A 24,892-nucleotide genomic window follows, 5' to 3' on the forward strand; every position below is an offset into this window, starting at 1 on the left:
GGAGATACTCAGCAAGTCAGGCCACATCTCCAGAAAGTTAAATAGAACATTTCTGGTTGAAGGGGATTTGTCAGAACTTTAATGAAGGGTCTCCAACCTGAAACATTAGCTCTGGTTCCCATTCTACAGGAACTGGAGTTGACCACCTGACTACTTAAGCTTGCTCTGCCATTTAATTAAGATCATAGCTGACTTAAACTTCTCTCAAGGCACAGAGTCATGGAGTTCTATAGCATGGAAATAGGCCCTTCATACCAACCTGTCCATTTGCCTGTGATCATACATATCCCTCTAAACCATTCCTATCCACATACTTGTCTAAATTCCTTTTGAGTGTTCCAATTATCTTTGCTTCTACCACATCCTTTGTACTTGAGTTTTCCCAGCCTATTCCCCATAACTGGATTCACTCAATGAACACAAATCTTAGTTTGGAATATTCAAGGAATCCAGCTTCTTCATTGTGTTGGTATTCAATTCCTCCACCTCATTATTCAGTGCTAATTCGATGTCCGCAACATTTTTAATTTAAAAATAGATACAAAACATTTACTTCACTCTTCCAGTGGCCTGTTTTAATTTGGACCCATACCTTCCTTTTTACATACTTCATCAAACTGCTATGTTCAGTTTTGGTCACTTATTCATGAGTTTGGTCTCCATGTATTTTCTCCTTCGTGACATTTTTTTGTCTTCCTTTGCGGTATTCCGAATTACCTTGTGTCACTAACTTATACCATCTTCCCTTCAACCTTGCATCTTCCTCAACTTTGTTCATTTAACCTAACACTTTCCTTAACTTGTCCTCCATTAGAATCCTAAGGCCCCTTTGCTTCTTAGAATCTTTGCATTGTCATTGGGATATAATTTTATTGGGACTCAAGGATTATTTCCTTAAATCTGCCACTGGATACTTTGAATTCTGCTTCCTGAACACTCTTGGCTGTATTTTATGGATTTTGGGCTGGTGAATCACCTTAAAAAATTTCCTATCGCATCACCCAAGATGTCTTTGATTCAAAATTCCCTTGTATCTTTTTTCAAAAGATAATTTTTAGAGAGTTGGTTTCATAAGGAGATTATAAATATTGAAGACTTATGAAACAGGATTATTAATGACATTTGAAGAACTGAAGTAAATATGGAATACCTCAAAATACTCTTGCTACTTTCAACTGAGATCATATTTGAGAAACAAGTTAGGACCAACCATGCTGTTGCCTGTCAGTAGTGAAGTAGAAATCTTTATCAGAAGAGGAATTGTTAAGAAATTTACTTCTGTAATAGATTCTTTATTGCATTCAGGAACTCCTAAATGTGGAGTCAATAAGTCTAGACAGAAGTGGGAATTGGATTTAAATGTTACATTTGATGAGAGAGGATGGGTGGATCTTTGTAGAGATTGCATGACTAATACTATTAATGCAAGATATGGATTAGTTCAGTATAATTTCCTACATCAGTTACATCTTACACCACAAAAACTGAATAGGCTGAAATCAGATCAAGGTTTCAGATGTGGTGAAGAAATAGGAACTTTCTTACATTCAACTTGGCCCGGTTCCAAGGCAAGACCTTTTTGGTTGGAATTTAACATACTTTTTGGAACCAGTTACAGGTATCATATTTCTACAAAATCTAGATTTATTTTTATTAGGAAATGTTGAAGGAACAATCTAAATGAAAATTATCAATATACCAATTAGAGTTTGTTAAATTGCATTATTGGTGGCAAGAAAATATATTGCAGTTACTTGGAAATTTGAGTATAGCACAATGGAAATCAGGAATTCAAAGTTGTATCCCTTTAGAAAAAAATGACAATTTAAGAAATAAATATGCTGCGTTTCTACAAATTTGGTGCCCGTATTCCCAATTATTAGGTTTAAATTTATAATTTTGGCCTTCCTGTATCTCTGAACCCATGAGAAATCTCCACCAGGACGTATTAAAAGAACTTGATAAAGTAGGTATGTTGGAAGATATTCCTCTGTGCGATCTTGAAAGTCTTTTTTTTCTTTCTATATTATTTTATCCCTTATATTGATGATTCTGAGGGTGAGGGGGCTTTCAGGTGGGGGGGATATATATCATGTATGCAGTTTTAGATTGTTATTGATTTCTATTTTGTATTAATATGTTGAATTTGATCATATTTGGAAATTTTTTTTTAAATATTTTTTTAATTCCTATCAGTTTTTTTTAAAGACATAATCTATTTTTGTGATTTCCTGTCATATTTTAATTCTTCTCAAGCAGACAAAACCACAAAGTGCAGCATGTCTTTGAAAATGGATTTTCTACATTCACACTTGGACTTGTTACCTTTTGATCTTTGAGAGAGGTTTCACCAGGACATTGCAACCATGGAAAAGTATCAGGACAACTAGAATCCATCAACACTGGCCGACTATTGTTGGACACTGACATGAGAGGCATCAGATGCTGAGTACAAATGGAAATCAGCAGGTAAACATTTTTACTCATTTGAACAAATGCAATGGGTCAGTAGCTTTATGTGATTAAACATGCCAAGTTCAATAAAACTTAATGTTTCTCAACTTCCTAAATGAAATCATCTTTGTGTTCTGCTTGAAGTTGTCCATTATAACCCCCATTTTTTTTTCAAGAAAACATTTTGCAAAATATTGTTGCCCAGTGTTAACTGTTTTTATAAAAAAATTCAGTATTAACTTTTTACAGTACACATGATGGCACAGGTCTCAACAATTGGTTGGGTTTAACGTTGTCTAATTGATTACCTTAAAGTTACTGTCCACTAGCATTTAGTCAGCATTTAGTCAGATAATTATATCAAGTTTTAACTATGATTCAAAATCTGAAGTAGAAGATCCAAACTGACATTGCATCACAATTTAAGGACAGGTAAAATTACAAGACCAAGGTCAGCTCAGAAGGGGGCATCTGCAGGCATTGCTCCCCCAAACAAGGTGCTGTGCCCCCCCAAACTAGGAGCATACATTCCTGGCTGTCAGACTCGCCCACTCCCTCCCCCATCATTAGCATCTAGGATCTAGGTTGACACACGCTAGTGACTTCACCTGCCCCCTGCCGCATCACTAGCGTCCTGTGACACTTGACGCAATAAGAGTGGTGCTTTCCCGTCCAACATCGGAGGTATGGCCTCAATGATAGGTAGACTCCTACTAGCAATTCCCCCCCCCCCCCCAACAACAGGTCGGTCTCTGCCCCCCTCCAACATAGATTCTGGTGCCGACGTTGAACAAGAAAAAGTTTAAAGTGTTTGCAGTTAGAGCAGCAATATAGTTAGCTTTTATATCATTAAATAAACTCCTGTGTCACTGGATGGAAACACAATTGAGTCTATATTATAATAGCTAACTCTAATTCAAAAATTAGAATCAGAATTCATTGCCATGAGCATGTCGTGAAATTTGTTTTGTGACAGTATTACAGGTACAAATATTGCTATGAATTATAATAAATAACTAAATAAATTGGTGCAAAAAGAGAAAGTACAGTAATGTCTGTGGTTCATTGTCCAGTCAGAAATCTGTTGAAAGAAGGGAAGCAGTTATTTTTTTGTACCATTGAGTTTTGGACCTCAGGCTCCTGTACCTCCATCCTGATGATAGCAGTGTGAAGCGAGCATGGCCTGGGGAGTGAGGGTCCTTGAGATTAGAGGCTGCGAGTGTCGAATACAATCTACTCGTGTGTCTGTCTTTCTTCTCCTGCAGATTCAAGCTACAGCCTTAGGGCTATAATCGAGAGCATAAAAAGAAAAAAATTAGAGGCTGCTTTCTTGAGACACTGCCTCTTGCAGATGTCTTTGGAGTGATGACTGATGCCCGTGATTGCGCTGGCAGAGTTCACAACACTATCATCTTTTCCTGTCCTGTGCATTGGCACCTCCATTCCAGACAATTAGCAAGAGTTTTTGCTGATATACTATATCTCCTCAAACTTCTCTTGAAGCATAGCCACTGGCGAGCTTTCTTCGAGATGGCATCGACATGGAGGCCCCAGGACAGGTCTTTAGAGATGACACCCAGGAATATTGACCTTTTCCACTGCTGATCCCTCGATGAGGACTGGTTTATGTGACCTCTTTAAAGGGGTGGAATGTTTAACCCATTCTAACAGAGAGACAAAAGGATTGTTTTACCCTATCTCATCCAGAAAGATTGTGCTATGCAATTAATTTCCAGTAGAAACTATGGATGCACAAAACAGCCTAGAAAATTCTTCAGCTTCCTGAACTAGTTTATAACTGATTTTATTCCTAAACCTCCCTTGTCAACAAAAGCCCTTAGCTTTGAAGTTAGCTTGTGCCTTGGTGCCTATGGATCAGAGCCCTCTGGAGCACAGGTGTCCCAAACAGTCATTGTGTTATTAATTTGATTATAATTCATTTCTTCACTGTTAAATAATTCACTCACTGCTTATCCTTCCAGGAACCAAAAAAACTAAGATAGAGGGAACAGCATATTTCATGAAAGAAATTAATTACACTTATTAATATTTTACCCATTGCCCAATTTCTTTGGAATCCCCAAATTGATTAGAAAAATGCATATGATCATTTTTTTCCCCCCAGCACAACAGATCAAAAATTCATATCCTAACCATACATTTATTTTTTTCCAACAAACCATACACTAGAGCAGCAGTGGTTCTGGTCAAATTGTGATAAAGGAAAATCAGTAATCCAGTATCAGATATTTTACTGAACGATGGAATGATTTCATTCAATAAATCTTCATCAATGCACTCATGCAACATTTTTAAATGTCTGCAAACTAAAATTATTTCACTGCTCTCACAAACTTTGAGGGGCTCAAGCCCAAAATGTTAGTTTCTTTGCCATATAAAGTCCACTGTTTGACCTGCTGAGTTTCTCCAGCCTTGGGATTTTAAAATTCAACCACGGTGTCTGTAGACTTTCATGTTTTACATATGATGTGTTTTGAGGTTTAAACAGTAGGTCCAGATCCATGATTAGCAGATCTTCAGAAATTACATTGTCAGAGCCCTCTGCAGTCTTTGAATGAAAATCAAACTTATCAAGTCAAAGTTTAAAATGGAGTGTTAGTTTGTGAGGCAAATGATTCACAGGGGAATCATTTCAGACAGTGATATATTTGCAGAAACAAACTAATTTTTGGGACAGATGCAATAAAAATAGCTGAAAACTGCAAAGTTTCTACAAGTTTCCAACCACAACTGTAAAGGGAAATCATAGAATTCCACAGAAATGCCTGTAATCTCCTAAACTTAGGCTGGAAATTGGAACATTTCAGATCCTCAATCCAAATAACAAATATGATTATACACCTCATTGGAATAGTCCACCAGAATTCCTTTACAGGATCACCCCTAGATTTTTTATTTTTTTTATTTTTAATTTTTAAAATGCAATTTAGTAACTATTCTTCTCAGATTTCTCCAACTGCTCATTTGAAAGGGAGAGCATTTTCATACTTGCAGATGACTTATTGGGACATGAAGAAATTTGAAAACCTGAGTGCCTCAATATATTAAAAAACTGTCAGCTAAATAATCAGTGAATTAGCCCCCAAATTTTTGTGCATTAGAAAACCTTGTCAGACAAATCTTTCTATTGTGCCCTGTTCACCATCAGTTCATCAGGCGATTATCAAGAACACAAAGGAAAACCTCACAACATGCACCAGGGGGAAAAAAACTTTGGCTTAAACAAAAACCCTGAAATTTATAGATGGCCATTGAAGGTGGAGCTTTCAAAACAAAATTCAATTCTAATTAACTGTTTTCTTCTATTTGTAGTTCTCTTGAATCTGAGTTTAAATATTGTACTGTTGTTTGGAACACTCAACCCAAATGTTCCTTATCCAATCTGTCAGACCACCTCAGGACTGAAGGCAAGTTGCTTTATTAGAAATAAAGGATCTGATTATCAGAAGTGGGTGATATCAATCCTCAACCCACTACAAAAACTGAATTGAAGTGAAAACTGAACTTTAAAAGTGAACCTTAAATATATTGTGATGCCTACATAATATCAAACATTAAAGGCCCATTATAAACCTCTGAGATGAGGTTCATTTCTGAACCAATGGATCAAGAATTTATTTTCAAATTATTTTACAGTGAAAGTTCAAAATTCCAGATGCCAGGACCACCTGAGAATCCAGGCTTCTCGAAAACTCTCAAACTCTTTCAATTTAATGGGCTTTTGTGTGCACGCACATGCAAGCCCCACAGATGCGCAGAAATGAATTTTTTTTGGACTTTGTATTTTAATATAAAAAATGTTTAGTTAATAAACAAGCTAAGTGTACCTGTTCATCTCTTCTTTATGATCTTTAAATTTTTTATTTTTTATTTTTTAAAGTATTGCCCAAGAATCTGGAAATTCTGAACCAACCCAATCCCCAATTTTTTGGAGTGTGGAAAATTCATTTTAATTTTGCAATTATTTCAAACAGTTTTTTATTAATTCTACTTCAAATTTGATTGTTTCTGTCAGTTCTTTGAGTTATAATGTTATCGAGCTTCAAGGACCAAAGCAGGATGTCTCTGCCAACCAAGTTGGCCATCCCATTTGTATCACTTACCCATTCTTGGCCCATATCCATCTGATCCTTCCACAACTGTTTTAAAATCTGTTAAAACTTTGGCATTAATTTAAGAAATGTACAGATTGAGCTACAGGTATAACACAAGGCAAAGGTAAGGTGACTCTGCCTTTTGCCATCCTAACTTAGCCTGCTGTCAGACCCTGCAAAGTGTATTCCTCAGCGACATTTTGTGTCAGGCCAATTGATCATCAGGATCTCACCTTCAAATATCAGGTAGAGAAGGATGTTGAGATTGACCTCACCAGATCTGGCTTAGGAGAATGGATGAAAGGATCATAATTGGGCAATTAGGTTAGCTAAACCTAGGAAGATCTGATTTGTACACAAGTGGTGGAAATTTTAAAACATTAGCAATACAGTGTTAATATTAAACTTAAGTATAACCTGACATGAACTTAAACTATCCATAGTAGCTCTTAGGATCATGTGTCAAATTCCACAAAGGTCTGGAACTGAGGGAATGGTGCAACTCAAAAGCCACATTGTTAGATTACACGTTTGTGATAGTACAGATCACCAATGTATATAGTGTATATAGTTACAGCATCTAGACTGTGCTTACAGCGATGGGCTGAGATCTTAGCCATGCCTACTGTCTGGGCCTTAAAGGGTTATGTCCCTAGCCAGGTCGGATCATTCCGGACTGGTCGGCCACCTGTGAAGAGCTCCTGTCTTTTGATAATAAAAAGCCTTGGTTTGGATCAACAAGTCTTTTGATTCTTTCGACGAGCTCTACAATGTTTTGCCAAGGTCTTTCAGGATATAGATACGAACGATCCCACAGCATTCATTGGATGCAAAATAAAACAAGTCATTTCTGGCCAATGGTCATCACTTGATCAACATTACTGATTGTGTGAGAATATTTCCTCCATCTCAATAGTACTTTTGATTACAAGAGCCAAAGTTTTTTTTTTTAAATTTAGTTTTGAGATACTCTGAAAGGAAGGTGAATGTATTTTCCTTCTGAATCATACCCTTACAGATTTCTGTGTGGTTCACGTAGAGATATTTATCACAGCATGTTGTGAAAGAACAAATGATTAAATGAAAGAAAGTGAAATAAAATTTATTTTAAGATATTTAATAAAATCAAAGATGAACATAAATATGAAGTGAAGCAACTAATAAATAGAATGGATCTTCAGATTTACATTTGGAAGGTGGTTTCCATTGGAATCCCAACATCTTTTATATTTTTTTTATTATAGACCATTTAATAAGAAGCATTTATAAATCCTGTGAAATGTAATACTGCCAGAGGACTATTTGCTCAATTCTCACGATTCAATGTGAAGTGTACTGTTCGCAATATTGGAATACAATGAAATATTAGTCCTCAACCTGTGGACCATGATAAGTAAGGCAATCCTTCAGGTGGTTTATAGGTGAGAAAAAGGTTGAGAACTCCTGCAATAAAACATGAAGAACAAAGGAGCAAAGGTTGGAGATGTTGTGCCATTGTACTCTGACTCGCTTGGAGGAGAAACTTACTCGGCTTGGGGAGAAATGCTTTCATTAGGGACTATAAGGCCAGTAAAATAAATCTTATTTTTTCCCCCAACCTGTCTGTTCTCCAATAATGACATGGAACAGAAACTAATAATCCTTAATGCTCTACAGAGCATAATCTTCAAGCACAATGGCATGATAAGGTCATGCTATTATTTTCTTGATAAGGTCAAACAAACATTTCTGTTGTGTACATTATGTAGCCTGGTTGTTTTTAAAGTAGCAAAGTCTTTTCTTGTATTATTTATGAATATCACACTGCAAAGCCTCAAATTTCATCAGGCAGTCAGTATGATAAAAGTCACAAGCCTTTGCAATGTGTAGGCTCTTTCTTAATAGATGTAATCAGGTTTGATACAATAAGATTAGATGTAGGAGCTAAATTCATCCATTCAGCCCCTCCAGTCTGCTCCACCATTCAAATCACAGATAATGTATTTTTTCCTCTCCGAAGCATTTGCAGAACTGTGAGGATTTAAATAAAGCGGAATCACAAAGCTAATCATTTCTATATATCTCTGGCTAAGCCACATTCACAGCCACAAGTGGCATTAACTCTAAGGGCTAAATGCGAATGAGAGAAATGGGTTTCAATTCATGGGAAACTGAAAATATAGACCATGAGGAAGAAGTTCAATTGAATCAGTTCTGGTTTCAAGGTTCTGGTGCCATGATTAACTGGGGCTACAAACAAGATGAGTTAGTGGATGGAAGAGTTCAGATGAGAAAAATAAAGACAAGGAAAGGATGGAAGGAGGTAAAATGGCTAATTAATAAAAGATTGCATTAGGAAAAGTGTATAAAGACTATACCACTAACTAGAGTCAATGGAAAAGGTAAGAGAAAATTGAAAGCCTTTGATCTAAATGTATGCAGCAATGAAAACAAGAGGAATTAGTGCATTGAATAGAAATACATTGAAATGATGAAATATCTTTTACAGAAATGGAGTTTCAAAGTTACTTTGTGTGGATATTAATAGTGTGAAATAAGTATTCCAGAATATTTAAATATTCAGAGAATTGGACAAAATATACAGGCGAGAGAAGTAACCCCAATATTAAGGAATAGGATAAAGCTGGATCAAAGAATAATTTCTCAAAGAAATCAAATTAGTTTGTGTGGAGGAAAGGTCCAGCAAGACGTAGAAAACATTGCTAGAGGTTGTTTATAGACCCAAAATAAACAGAATCTAATATCAATGAGAAAAATACAAATGCTGTAACAAGGGTAACAATAATTATGGAGGATATGTCTGTAAATAGATCACCAAACTAATTTAGGAGTATCTGTAGTATTATAATAATTGTAGTTCCTGCATGTGTGGAATATTAAAATATAAAAGACAAATTTAGCCACAATAGTGTGGAGGGCAAATTTGTGTAGTCAATAAAAATGGTTTTCTAGATCATTATGTTGAAGAAACCATTGAAGAAGCCAGCTATTTTAGATTTAGTATGGTGCAATGAGAAAGGGTGAATTATTAATCTGGTAGATAAGGAGCATCTTTGGAAGATTGAGCATAATATGATAGAATTTTTTAAATGAAGAATGAAAGTGATTTGGTTTCATCTGAACCCAAGGTTGTAAATCAAAAAGCAAACTACACAGGTATGAACGTTGGCTATGGTAGATTGGAAATCAGGTGAAACATTATGAATGTAGACAAATAATGACCCAATACACATGTATGGCCCTTATAGGAAAACAAAACATCAGGAAATATGGTCCAATTATGGTTTATGATTATTAAAATAAACTCCGATTTAATGAAAAACTTACAATATTGACAAGATCATTTGCCATTGTGAATGAGAACATTTCAGAAAGGGAGGACCAAGATGTCACTAGGGATATAGAATTTATCATCCAGCAAGAGATATAAAAGTAGGCTGATTATGCACACATTTTAAATTTTTGGACACAGAGCAATGGTAACAGGCCCTTTCAGCCTGCACTGCCTAATTACACCCAATTGACCCTGGTACATTTTGAGGGGTGGGAAGAAACTGGAGCCCCTGGGGAAAACCCATGCAGACACAAGGAGAATGTACAAACAACTTAGACAGTGTGGGATTCGAACCATGGTCCCGTTCGCCAGGACTGCAACAAGGCTGAGCAAACCACTACACTAAGCATGCTTCCCCATATAAAATCAGAATAATTGTTATCCTTGTTACAAGCACCTGTAGCTTTACAAAACAAGAAGACGATTATGAATTAATACGAGTCGCCTGCAGATGGAGAAAAGAATTATATTGTTGAATAAGCAAATTTCAGAGACTGAATACAAGTTCTATGAAAGACAGCACAGAAAGCCTTTCAGAAATAATAGAGAACGGGTCTGGTTTGTGTCTGGAATATAAAAACTTTAGCATTCTAAAAGTATTGGAGAAATTAATGGGACAAAATAAATTAAATCTATTTAATCTCAAGGTTTTGAAGGAGATGGCTGCAGACATCATTAATGTACTTGCCATCATTTTCCAAAATTCCTGAACAGATTCCACAGATTAGACTCCACTATTTAAGAAAGGACAAATAGAGAAAAGCAGGAAATTATTATTTAAGGAAAAATGATCATTGAAAAATTGGATTCAACAAAAATAACAGAATTGGGTCAAATTAACTAGGATTTATGAATGAGAAATCATACATGAAAAGCCATGAGCCATTGCAGAAGATGGTTACAAGTAAAATACAATCAAAGTCCTAAACTCTGGACTGCACGGGGATTGAGTCGGTCCAGATTTTTGAATTTTCTGGCTTCTCGGGCAGTGTTTCTAAAATTCAAATTTAAGGAGAATAAAGGGATGAACAGGCAAATTTTGATTGTGTTTTACATTGAAAAATGTTTCGTTAATAAACAAAACCCAAAAAAACAAAATTATTTATCAAGTTCTGTGACCTGTGTGCATCTGTGGTGCTTACATTCGCAGGCGTGCATGCGCGCGCACGCACATCGAAGCCTGCTTAATTAAAACATTTGAGAAGTCTGGATTCTCGGGTGGTCTGGATTTAAGGCATTTGAATTTTGGACTTTAACTGTAGATAATGAACAAGAAGGCATGACATATTTAAATTAGCAAAAGGCCTTTGAAATGGTGCTGCACTAGAGGATATTCAACAAAATAAGTATAATTCAAGGTAAGATACTGGACTGGATTAAATGTTGGCTCATGAATCATAAAAAAATCTCCTATTAAAAAGGGAGATTAGAAATAAACCAGGCATTTTTGGATTTAATGGGAGACTAACTATTGAGGTGGCTCAGCTGCTGGGTTGGATACCCAAGTGTAGAGCTCGTCGAAAGAATCAAACACTTGTTGATCCAAACCAAGGCTTTTATTAGCAAAAGACAGGAGCTCTTCACAGGTGGCCGACCAGTCCGGAATGATCCGACCTGGCTAGGGATACAACCCTTTAAGGCCCAGACAGTAGGCGTGGCTAAGCTCTCAGCCAATCGCTGTAAGCACAGTCTAGATACTGTAACTATATACACTTTATACATTGGTGATAGATCTGTACTATCACACCAAGTATGTGAATGATTTGGATAAGGGAATCAAGTACAACCTGTCCATGTCCGCTGATGAATTAAAATTAAATGGCAGCTTGATTGTTCAAGTTCAAATTCAACTTCAAGTTCACCATCATCTGACTGTACCTATACAGCCAAATGAAAGTGTTTCTCCAGATCACAGTGCATGTACATACGCATATAATGCATTTTTCACCTCACATATAATAATCACATACACACTTGAAAATATAAAATATGCATAATTTATTCAGTTTCATTTTGGAGACCCAAGGTTACCAGATACCATTCATCAATCTCACACTCAGTGGGAAGAAACTGTTTCCCGGCTTGAAGAGGAACATGGAATATAATGTGGAAACACATGCTGTCACCCATTTCATGCAAAAATTGATTTATTTAAAAAAAAAAATCACAAGAAGCTAAAAATATTGGTGTTCAGGAAGGCATGTGTGTCTATGTACATATTTCATTGAAATAAAAGTAGAAACTCAACACTGGAGAAACTCCGCAGGTCAAACAGTGAGCTCTATGTAGCAATGAAAGATACATAACCAACATTTCAGGTTTGAGCCCTTCATCAAAGTATGAACAAAACGTAGGCAGGTGCCTGGACAGAATAGTGGGGGAGAAGGGTGGGGAGATGAGCTCAGTCCCAAAGGCAGAAGGTAATGTGGATAAGGGAGGGAGGGCACACCAGCAAGCAGGGGGAGGAGGGATGGGACTGTGAATGGAAAGGGAAGGGGGTGGTAAGCTGGTCGAAAGACAAAGGGAAAGGGAAGGGAGGGAGAGTAGGCTAACTGGAACTAGAAAAGTCAATGTTAATGCCTTTGGAGAGTGCCCAGATGGAAAAATCAAGACTATAGATAGTCTTGGTTGGATAGTACACAAGGCTCTGGACAGACATGCGAGCATGGGAGTTGGCCGTGGAATTGAAGAGGTTGGCCTCTGGTAGATCCCCGTCATGGATGCACACAGAGCAAAGATCCTCAATGAAGTGATCTCCCAGTCTGTGCCCGGTCTCTCCGACGTAGAAAAGGCCACAAAGAGAGCAGCAGATGAAGTAGGTAACTCCCGTGCATGCACAAGTGAACTGTTGCTTCACTTGAAAGGATTGTATTGGGCCTCGAATTGTGGTGAGAGGTGGTGTGGGAGCAAGTGTGGCACTGGAAGATGCTGGGTGTGAGGGCAAGTATTGGGGAAGGATGAGTGGACAAAGGATTCATGGAAGGTGCAGTCCCTACGGAAAGTGGAGGGGGAGGGGATTTTATGTCTAGTAGTGGGAGTAACTTTTAGATGGTGGAAATTTCAGAGGATAATGTGTTGGATGTAGCTTTCTCTGCCCCTGATGTAACAAACACAGGAAAGGTCCCCTCTGGCCCCAGGCATAACAAACAAGGAAACAGCTATCCCTGCCTGTTTGTGGGCTTTGTGGTGCAATCCATGCTGCAAGCCTACACAGGCAAGTCCCCTCAACTCCTCCCCCACTATAGTCGACGACTACATCAGGCCTGCCTTGTGCACCCGTGAGGAGTTCATCAACTTCATTTACTTTGCTGCCAACTTCCATCTCAATTTCACCTAGTCCATCTCCAGCAACCCTCTTCCCTTTCTTGATCTTGCTTTTTACTTCAACCAGTGTCTGTAGACTTAAATGCTTTACTTCAAGCTAATGCACTGGTTCAGCACACAATCAGGAAATAAGGAAGGTGTTGGTCTCTTTTGCAAGGGTCTAAGTACAAGAGTAAAAATATTTTGAAACAATTGTATAGGTCTAGATATGTGACATTGTATACACATTAATTTTGGTCTTCCTCTTTTAGGAAGAATATACTTGCAATAAGGGAGTGATCAAAAATTTTCCAGATTTGTCACACAATGGGCAGTTGCTTAATGAAGAGAGGCAAGCACTCAAGGCTGATATTCCTGGCAATTAGATTGATCAGAGGTGATCTCATTGAGCTTATAATGTTCTAACAGGGATTAGCAGAGTAGTTGAGGGAATGAATTTTCTCATGACAAGGATAACAGGAAGCAGTGTACATAGCCTCAAATGAAGTGGTCAACATTCTGTACTGAGGCAAGAAAAAATGCCTTGAAATGGAGAGTCACGAGGGTTGTGTAGATTCAGTCGTTGTGTATATTTAAAGACCAAGATCAAAAGATGTTTGTATGTGAAGATAATCAATACATATTGGATTAGAACTGAAAAATGATCCCGAGATAAAAGATCAGACATGTCCCAATTGAATGTTGAAGCAGGTAAAAATTGGCTAATTGACCTTCCCCTGCTTCTGTTTATGTTCTTACATTATGTAAAGTATCATGTTCCAAGAGTCTATCTTTATTACTTATAAACCACTATAACCCCAGGAATCCCCTTCTAACATCACCCCTCTATTTTCCTCCCACAAGACAACTAGTAGTTTATCAATAGTTAATCCATAGTATAAAATTGAAACAAAGTTACATTTTTGTTTCAAATGGATTTTGATTTGCTGTCATTTTAACATTGAAAACATTAAATTACAAAGGAAAAATATGGAAAAGCTGATCAATTAGTGTGCCTCCTAGGTTTTTTTTATCCAATTGAACAATATTCCTTTCTTAAATGGTGGTAAAGCATTCTGACAGATCATGTGTAATCATATCTCATGATGCCAGTTCTGAAAGGCAGTCTGTGACTAATTTTGGCTACTTTATCTTCCCTGGTGGTCAAGGAAGATATGCAAAGACTTCAACTAAAAAAAAATAAATCCATTGGTGTCTTTCCCAGACTGGAATGCCAAGCTACTCCTCCATCAGGCAGGGATGCCTAGAACCTGGACAAGAGCCAAGTTTGTCAATGTTACATGTGGCAGGTAAAACCAAGGATGACTAAGGAAGTGTGACATTTTAAAAAGCCAATGTGTAACACCTTTGACAAACATTACTGCAAAAAGAGGAACATGGCAACTGAAGAAAATAGGCTAATGTTTACTGTGATATCTGTACAGATTTCAAAGAAATATTATCACTCCACACATTCATGCAGGCTTTTCACATTTTTGGATAATGATTGTACCAGATGTCTCTAATATTGTCTTCAATTGCATCTCACATAATATTTGAAATAGTTTCAGCTGCCTTGTGATATTCATCAACAGAGAAACATATCAATTTTCAGCTTTGAACAGATGAAGGGAATTTTTAAAAAAAATTGATGACCAAGAACAGAAGTTATTGTGGACTTTGAGATTCTTTCCATGGATCTTAAAAAAATGTTTTTATTCTTTAGAAAAGATTCTAAGTGCTCATTTTTAATTTTTGGTATTTGTTTAGCTTTGATTCTTGCATGTACGAGAGGATTTCCCTGACTGACCAAAGAGAATTAAATCCCAATAAGTAGGCATTCTGTCAAACAACTGTTTTAACTTAACAACTGTTTTAAGTTGACATTTCAAAGCCATGGAAGATTTAAGTGTTAATTGGTTCTTATTGGTGGCCATACTTCATTCTGTTTGGATTAAAATCCCCTTTTTGATCTGTTTCATTGCTTTTTTGAAATGATTTAAAAAACAATAGAGCCACAACATAACTTGGAAACAAATTTTGAAGATAATGTAACATTTGCTATTTTTTCTGCATTGGAATCAGAGAGACTGTGAAAAGATAGATTCTGTCTGTTTGATATCAGTGTATATTAAAAACAAAAAACATTGAAACATCTTTATATATCCAAAAGGAAAGGTTCATACAAGGAATTTACAATGAGGTGTGACATAATCCACACTTCTTTTGCACCATTCTCATGCTCTCAACTAACTTGATCCCAACTCAGACAAGTCTAACTGTGGCAATTTCAGTTTTCCCATACGCAACACAAGAAGCTGAATTAAAGAGTAATTCTCAGGAACTATGCAAATCTGTGAGTGTTAATGGATGCACTAGAGTTGCAGACAAAAATTCAGTAATGTGTTTTAAGTTTCCAAGCCACAGTATTGGCATAATTGTTGGAATTCCTAAATGAATTATTGAAACCAGAAGAATAAAGCTGGCAGAAATATTTGTCACAATAGCACAATTATTCAGTATACCTCCTCCTAAGATTATGTCCCCAACCTATCAAATACATGGCAATGGAGTCACAAAACAAAGAACAAGCCCATTTGCCCAACTCACCTTCATTAGCCAAGTTGGCATTCTGGGTTGGTCTGATGTACGTCCATTTGGTCCCTGTCCTTCCAATCCATATATCTGTCCAAATGTCTTTTCGTCATTGTTACGAGCTTGTTCCAGATATTGACCACTTTCTGAGTAGAAAAGTTGCCCCTCAGGTCCATTTTAAATCTCTCTCCTTTCACCTTAAATCTATGCTCTCTAGTTCTCCAATCTACCCTGGGAGTAGAAGGCTGCAAGCATCAACTTTAACAATTACCTTCCTGATTTTACTACCCTTTATAAGAACACCTCTCAGCTTTCTATTCTCCAGAGAATAGAGTCCCATCTTATCCAACCTCTCCAGACAACTCAAACCCAGCAGCATTCTAGCAAATCTCTTCTGCACCCCCTTCTAACATATTGAAATCCTTCTTATAGCTGAGCCACTAGGACTGCCAACCCAATATTCCCAGTGTGGCTTTGCAGCCAAATCACATTCCCAACTTTGGAACCCAGTACCTCACATGAGATCATTTTCACCTTCAGTAGTATCCAAAATGATATACCTGTGGTGGTGCTACCACTATGTATATAGGTGTATGTATAGGCTGGCCCACCCCCTGAACCTGTGACTCCCCCCTCCCAGATATCCCATTAAAGGCAATCCAAACCCATCCTATAGTACCTGTCTTGGAACCTGCCCTGCAATGTGCAAACTGTGTGGACACTTTAAGGTGATTAAAAGCAATTAATTACAATTCTCTGTCTGATTGTGGTTGATTGGTAGTACACCTGTTACAAAGAGAAATAACCACAGTGGAACCCTTCTGATTGCCCCCTTAACCTTTCCTGATGGTCACTCAACTGCCTGCAGCATATGCCTATGGTTAGGTTGCACCTAGAATACTATAAGCAATTCAAGTCTCTATTGCTGGAAGAAATGTGGAAAGGGTACAGAAGAGATTTACCAGCAGGCTTCTCAGTTTAGAGCAATGGTTCTTAACCTTTTTCTTTCCACCCACTTCCCACCTTAAGCAATCTCTTGCTAATCCCAGAGCACCGATGCCACAGGGAATACTAAAGTGGGATGTGAATGGAAAGAAAAACGTTGAGAGGCTATGGAGATAGTGGATAAACTTGGGCTATTCTTTCTGGAGCATAGGAGGCTGTGGGGCAATCTGATCAGGGTGTATGAAATCACAAGAGGTTTTGATAGGATGACAATCCTACTTTTTCACCCCAAGACAGAAGCACCACACTTGAGGACATGCACTTAAGGTGCAGGGGAGGCAATCTAAGGGAAATGTGTCAGACAGATATTGTACACAATGAGTGGTATATTCCTGGAATGGATTGCCAGGAGTTACGGAGAAAATAGATTCAATATAGGCACTTCAGAGGCTTCTAGATATATGAAGGGGACAGTGGGCTATCTATCATGTCCAATGGCAGAGAATTAGTTTGATTTGGACACCTTCAGCATAGGCTGAGGGGCCTGTTCATGAGCTGTATTGGCCTTTATTTTATATTCTCTAACTATAATTGCTACTCTCATTCTCACAGACAATCCCAAGTTCATCCAACTCCAGCTCAATTTTCTTGACTCAGCCAGTAAAGGAATGTAGCTGGGCACACTTGCCTTAGGTGCAGTTTCCCGGATATCCCAGGAGAAGCATACCTCTGTTCTGACTGAACGAAGTCTGAGAATTTGAAAGGAGACTTGACCTGTCCCTCTGCTCAGCCCTTTTCCCAAAGCCCTCACAAGCCAGTACTTAACAGTGACCCTCAGTCACAACACTGTTACCCCCAGACCAGCCACTTTTGGCTCCTCTTCCTTCTATTGGTTGTTGTGTCTCACAAAGAGCCAATCAAAACCTTTGTTCTGACTCCTGGCTCCAGACATCTTCAAAAGATTTTCTAACAGATTGTTTCCCTTCTTGACTTGATGCTAATCTTTGAGCTGTGTTATTGAAATGCTTGCAAGGTTTCATTCGAGAAATAGGATGTGGGCGCCACTTACAAGTATTGCAAATTCCTAATTGCCCTTGAACTGAGGAGGAAATAGTTTAGAGTCAAAACATTGGTGAGTCTGGAGCCACATACAGGCCAGATCAGCTAAGGACAAAGATTTCTGCCTTGAAGGAGTTTTTATAGCAATCTGATAGCTTTATGGTTACCCTAACAGAGACTTGAGATTTTGTTTAATTCCAGACCTTTTTAATTAGTTCAATTTCAATATCCTGACTACTGTGGTGGGATTAAAATTTATATCTTTGGAATTCTGGTTGCTTGTCTGCGGCATTAACTACTACTCTACCATGTCATGTATCTTTCTGAGGGTTGAGAGGGTGACGTATTCAGGCAAATGTTATAGGCCTATTGTTTCATCAATGTACCATTTTCCTCCTGTTACTTAGCAAGCTTCAGTTTTATTGTTACCATTTAGTTTCAGCATGGAAACAAAGTAGGGGCAATTTACGCATTTGGCTATCATGTGAAATGGGCAGATCTGATTTAGTCACGAGTTGTAGATTAAAATCAGAGGAGCTGTTTTTCTTTAAAATGTTTGAGATACAGCACGATAACAAGCCCTTCCAGCCCACGCTGCCAAAATGCACCCGTGAACAATGAACCTCCTAACCCTATTTAACTTTGGAACGTGGGATGAAACCGCAGCACTCGGAGGCGAACCACGCGAACTCATTACAGAAAATGGCGGATTTGAAACCACGTCACTGGTACTGAAATAGTTTTGCGCTAACCGTGTTGCCCATCCATGGACGGAAATCTAATCTTATGTCAACACACAATCAAAAGATAAATCATGTGGAGAAAGGAACCAAAATTTTGCCGTGGTAAAACCTAATAGAATCCTGGATTGAAAGTGAAACAAGAAAGGCAGTTTCTATTGACATTTGCCTAAAAAAATTCAGAACCCTGTATAGACATGATATACATTTAACACAAATACTGTTGCTGTTACATTCTAGATTCTTTAAACTACTTCTGTATACTTCAGAAAACATACCTTTCTCTACTTCTTGGCTAATTGAAGTGACGTGGGGGAGGTAGTGAAACTATAGATGCTCAGAGGATTTGAACATATTAGGAACAAACATTAATGTTCCCGACTGCAATGTGTCCAATAGAGACTGTGAAATAGTGACATTAGCCCGAGCTTATTTAGAGCTACTTTTGAAGATGCGCCATGTATCATGTGACCAGCACATGATACATGGCTTCCTAAAGCATTTAACAGCATGTGAAGTGTAGATGGAACACCAGCAATTAAGCAGAAAAACAGCTGAATTAAGCCTGCCATGTCTAAAGAAAAGCCAACCACAATTTCATTGCCAATGTTCTCAGTGCATCTTGTGTTTCAAGGTAAAATATGTGGGGAAAATCCTTAGTTATACAAAGAAATGCTGCATATATTATTCTGAGACTTCTTTACGCTGTCTAATGTTATATGCTGAGATCTTTGGGGGGCAGAAAAAGGGAAAGCCGCTACTTTGGTTTAAATTGATGATTTAAATCCACAGGCAACCAGACATAACACTGCTGTCACATGACCTCCTCTTCCATCAAACCAAAAACATAAAAAGCAGCATCTGTCAATGACTTAGTGTTCAGATTTTAGGCTGACCCTCTGCCTTTTGATCAGCTAACTACTTGCAGGTGGATGAAATGGAATATCTCCAAAAGAATTAAGAGCACAGGCTCGACAAGTTCAGCACTGTGAAGGCACGGCAGACTCTCTGGATAAAAGATATAACAGCTGTGACAGATAAGGAAAAAGAAACACGACATTTAAAAATGCAGGGGTTACTTGCAGGAAGGCTAAAATTATTGTATTCTTTTATTTTCAGTCTGCAATTTCATGGTAGGCAAGTGCAAAGCTGGTAAAGTGGATCTCCCAGGGTCACTGGTCAATATTTCATTAACAGCAAATTATCTGTAAAAAAGCCAGAGACCCCAGAAATTATGAATCTGGTTGACAAAAACCACTGGCCCACCAATAGCTATTAGCAAGATCAATGGATACCTGTGGATATTTTTCTACATTGTAGTTCTGAGGGACATTGAAAAGGGCTTTATCTTGGTGTTTTTCATTTCAATATGTTGTAAAGATGGAACAAGGGTTGACCATATGATGGGAGGAATGACAAACCACTATGGAGAGATTATTTGACCCTTAGGGGAACAAATGGAGCCAGGAAAAAAAGCTCTGGACACTTCATGTCCAAAACTCTCATGCACCGTGGAGCCTGCTTCTGCAAGAGCGGCCTTCATCACCTGTATCTCCACATGAAGTACAGGCCAAAATCATGGAATGGACATCCATGCACATCTTCCACTCTGCATGGATTGATGGCTCCATGTTACATTAGTACAGTGGCTCTCAACTTTTTTCTTTCCACTCACATATCACTTTAAGCATTCCCTACACCATAGGTGGTCTGTAATTAGTAAGGGATTGCTTAAGGTGGTATGTGGGTGGAAAGAAAAAGATTGAAAACCACTCTTTTAATCGGACCTCATTGACTCGTTTTGTGCACGGTTTCATATCTCCAAAGGAAATGGGCCAGTGACAATTTTTTTCAAGCAAAATATTCCAGTAACAATTGAGTCTAGAGCAGTGATTCTCAACCTTCCTTCCCACCTTAAGGAATCCCTTACTAATCACAGAGCACCGATGGCATAGGGATTCCTTAAAGTGGTATGTGAGTGGAAAGAAAAAGGTTGAGAACCACTGGGCTAAAACACTTAGAAACCGGGAGGAAACTCACAAAATTCTTTATCTTGCACTATTTTTATTTATTTTGTAAGATGGTATATGAATGTTTGTACAGTGATGCTGCCGTGAAACAATTCATTTTTGTGAATTTTCATTACAATAAATTCTGATTCTGTGATGCCTGGGAATTTCCTGAATTTATTTACTAAACTTCTTTCTCAGGCTTTCATTTACCAAGTACACATCGGGCTGTAAAATAGAATATGGCTCAATGTCTGTGGAAATTAAAATGATATTTTTCAAAGTATAACATAATTTACTGGTTTTTTTTTACCTCACAGAGAATATATCAAAGAAATCCTCAGAATACCTAGTTCCACCTTCTTGAGGAATGTGAATAATTAGACCCTCCCAGGTCCTATCCTAGATTGTGCTGACTGGTGAGGTAGCTCATTTTGAGTGGTATCCCTTTTGTTGCATTAATTGGTGTAGGCAAAGCTGAGAGCATGATTCAGTGTGGTCACGGCATTGTAAAATGTGATGTGCCGCTGGTCGAAGATTTAAACGTGAAGTTCCTTCTTCCTTGTTACAATTTGAAATTCTCCATGATGCACAAAATGTAAAATTAACTGATAACCTTCATTTGTAAAAGTATTCTCTGCAACTGTATAGCACATTATTTGACATCTGTACCTTAATCTAAGTAATGCTGGAACGAAGGTTTCCCAGATAGCTTGTATTCCTCCATGTTTAAGTAATAGTTCATCACTAATATGGTCAGGCCACATCATTTTGCTTCCATAACTTTGTTTCTAGAGGCACAGCTACATAAATCAACTCTGACCTAAAGGATTAGAATAGAATGATTTTGCTCAGCTCGTTAAGATGTGCAAGCTGAGCGCTTTTGAGGGGTAGCAAAAGGTTGTATTGTTTGCCAAAGTTTTCCTCATTTGAAAGTTTTCCTCATTGCCTGTCAATGCATCTGTGATAAATAACTAATAGGTGTGTTTTGCTCCTCTAAAAAAAATTGTTTAATTTAAAAAAAAAACCTTCTTGACTAATCTGAGACTTTGCAAATATTTCTGTGAAATAATAAGATGGATTTTAAGCTCCTGGTGGGAGGCTGGGTGGAAAAGACATTACCTCTCTCATTTGGACATCTCTGATAGTGACAATGGTAGATTTTAATAAACAGCCTTATTTCTAAACCAATAACAAATGGCAGCAGGTCAGAAGCAGGTGATTTATGGACTGATATCTCATTCACAAGTGAGAAGGTAGGGGAAAGATGCCTGCAGCATCTGGGAGTTGCACACCCACATTCCTCTGCACACATTATGATTTGATACCAAAGGTCTATGAACAAAAATTATCAGTATTGAGGCTTTCAGCGGACAATAATACCAAAGCTATGACTTTGGAATGTTGCTGAGCATCCAACGGGTCTCTACCACATTCAATATATTTTAAACAAATTCAGATACATTGTCAATAACGAGAAAAATGTGCAATCATTGATTCGTTTAGTGCACAGTGATATACGGGGTAAGTGATTCTGCAGTTTGCCGATAGCTATTCAATCACAGCTAGCAAAATGTTAAGATGATACAACAATCAACAATTTGGGGAGATATTGCAGTAGGTGAAAGACACAAATGCTGGAATCTGGAGCAAAAACCAAACTGCTGGAGCAACTTTGTGATTGAGGCCGTACTATAGCTGCAAGAGCAGGTCGGAGATGTGGCCTCCTGCAAAAAAAGACTCACCTCACGATTTCCCAAAGTCTTCTCATGATCTGTAGGGCTCAAGCGCTAAAATACCCTGCACTTGCTGGAGTGCCCATCCATGTCAAAGCTGCCATTCTGATTATAGTACAGTAAGCAGTTCCTTCCTATCAATGCAGAGCACTGTGGTGTGATGCAGATTACACCGGACCAGGAAAGTTTTGCTTCCTGTACAATTTTGTGCCTATTATGTGGATTTTGAGCTGCTGATCTTGAAAACCGCCTTAAGATTTCCTATCATGTACTGTTACTTAGATATAAGGCATTTTTGTGATTTCCTGTTATATTTTAAGTCCACCTCAATCACACAAAACCATGAAGTGCAGCATGTCCTTGAAAGTTCACTTTTTGCACTTGCACTTGGACGTCTTCCCTGCTGGTCTTGGTGCAGTCAGTGTCGAACACGGTGAAAGGCTTCACCAGGATATTGCGACCAGGGCAAATGGAATCCATCAGTCCTGGCCTATTATTGGGCACTGACATGAGAGGCCACAGAGGACAAACGAAATTCAGCAGGCCAAACATTCTTTGGGCCATTTGAAGTAACCCAACATGTCAGCATCAATGTGCGATTAAACATGCCAAATTCAATAAAAGTTCATTTAAGGATTCTCCCTCTTCCTACATGATACAGCAAATCTGAAATTAGCTTGAAGTTGCCTATCAGGAATAAAACCTTTGGAAAAAAATATTGTTGCCCATGATTATCTGGATGATGGCACCTCATCCAGGCTTGTTTGACACCACCTGCTTAATACACAAATAGAACAATAGTAGCAGGGACATATGAACACTGTTAAACTCAAGCTCCCTGCAAGCCACATATTTTTTTTAATTGTGGAAACATATCGTTCAATTACTCATAGCAACAGAATGTTCATGGACTATTATGGTTGAGTAATAAATATTGACCTTATGAGTAACCAAATGCTAGGGACAATGAAAAAAGACAATGGGGTGAAAATAGGAGGAAATGATAGGCCAGGATTTCAAGAATTGGAGAAGAATGTCTATCTCAAGGAGTTCCAGACTTGGAGAAGACTGGCGAGATACAAAGGGAAAGGAGCCATAAAGTGTAAAGGAAAAGTCAGGAGTTGACTTGGGCATTTGTGAAAATTACATTAGAACAACCTGCACAGGGCACCAAATGGGTGGCATAAAGAGATTATTCCAAGGAGACATGGAAAAAACAGTCGTTAGTGGGAGGTATGTGGCGTGACATGGAAATGGGCTGCCATCATCGAGCACATAGCACAGCAGTGTGGCTCATTCATGGAGAATACACGTTTGTTATTGGGATTTCAAGACTGAATAAAGTTATCAAAGGATTGGGAAACAAGGATGAGGTTTTTTAAATTAATGCATTGCTTAATCAGGAACAATAAAGGACAGTATAGACAAGGATGATATATGAATTCAACATGGTATTAATCAAGAGATGAACAATATTGAATGATCTCTGGTTTACTTCAATGTGACAAAGACACCTGGAGGCAAGATGAGGAACAGAACCTACTAATGAAGAGCTGTAAACCAGTAAAGTTACAGTGGTGAAAATTTGCGATGTTGTTGTCGCACTAGGCACGCAGTGAGTGAAAGAACCACTTGGAGTGGAAAGTGAGTTGAACCAACTGACTTCCATGGAACTCTCGTGTGCACTTAAATCCCTTGGAACCCAGTGATGATTGCGACTCCCAGGACCTTTGTGACATCAGCCGCCAGGCCGTGGGCTTGTCCTGCACCTGGAACTCTCACAGTCAGATCTCCGCGGCTTGCCTGTGACTCCATGAGCAGGCTCACCTGTTGCCTGGGGGAGCCGCCACAATGTTACCATTATATAATTTCGGCAGCCATTTATTCTTTTTTTTTTCCAAAAGAATACTCATTACAATCAGTGAAGTATTTTTTGAATGTAAAATCTGAGGAGAAGCTCTTATTCATTCAGAACATCAAGCACCCAGTGCATAATTAGGATGATTGAAAGATGTATGAGGGGAGTTCCCTCAGCATTAGTAATCATATTGAAACTGGTATCAAGAATTTTGTAAATGAATAAAAGAACTGGAGGTGATATAAATCTGGAATAAAATTAGAAAATGCTGGAAACATTTTGCAAACGAGGCATCATCAGGGAAATGGGAAGTAGAATGATTGTTTCAGACTCTTCAACTTATAAAAAAAAATTGCTGATGTTTTAATGAACATTCTGGAATAGGTTCAGAAAAATGGAACAATAGATAAGAGTGTTCTGCTTGAAAGATGAACTTGATATATTTAATCCAGGAAGAAATATCTTGTCAAATAATGTAAATCAATTTCTATCATTTAGGCTACAAAATTATTATGATGTGGATAATATTGTAAATGCAGAATGACCAACTTCCAAACAATTTCTAGTCACCACAATGGTAAATACCAGAATGTAGCTATCCAAAGTCACAATTGAAGTGGCATGAATCCCATAAAATGTAACTTATTTATGCTATGTTGGAAGGAGGTTCTCCAAATGCAACACCACTGTTAAAGTAGCAGATCGTTATTAACTACCATCTTTGTTTCTGAATGATGCTACCAG

At 38.0% G+C, this 24,892-nt stretch overlaps 1 long non-coding RNA gene across 3 annotated transcripts in view; it reads left to right on the forward strand.

Moving 5' to 3' along the window:
- The window catches only part of LOC138748128 (uncharacterized), a 233,303-nt gene that overhangs the window by 202,505 nt on the left and 5,906 nt on the right, over positions 1–24,892 (forward strand). For 2 of the 3 annotated variants that reach the window (XR_011347811.1, XR_011347809.1), the window contains 2 exons: positions 2,260–2,469; positions 14,432–14,516. This is a non-coding gene — a long non-coding RNA (uncharacterized lncRNA). The remainder of the gene's footprint in view (positions 1–2,259; positions 2,470–14,431; positions 14,517–24,892) is intronic. The other variant, XR_011347810.1, reaches the window with a different exon arrangement.

Source organism: Narcine bancroftii, chromosome 13 (assembly GCF_036971445.1).
Source record: "Narcine bancroftii isolate sNarBan1 chromosome 13, sNarBan1.hap1, whole genome shotgun sequence".
Classification (NCBI taxonomy): domain Eukaryota; kingdom Metazoa; phylum Chordata; class Chondrichthyes; order Torpediniformes; family Narcinidae; genus Narcine; species Narcine bancroftii.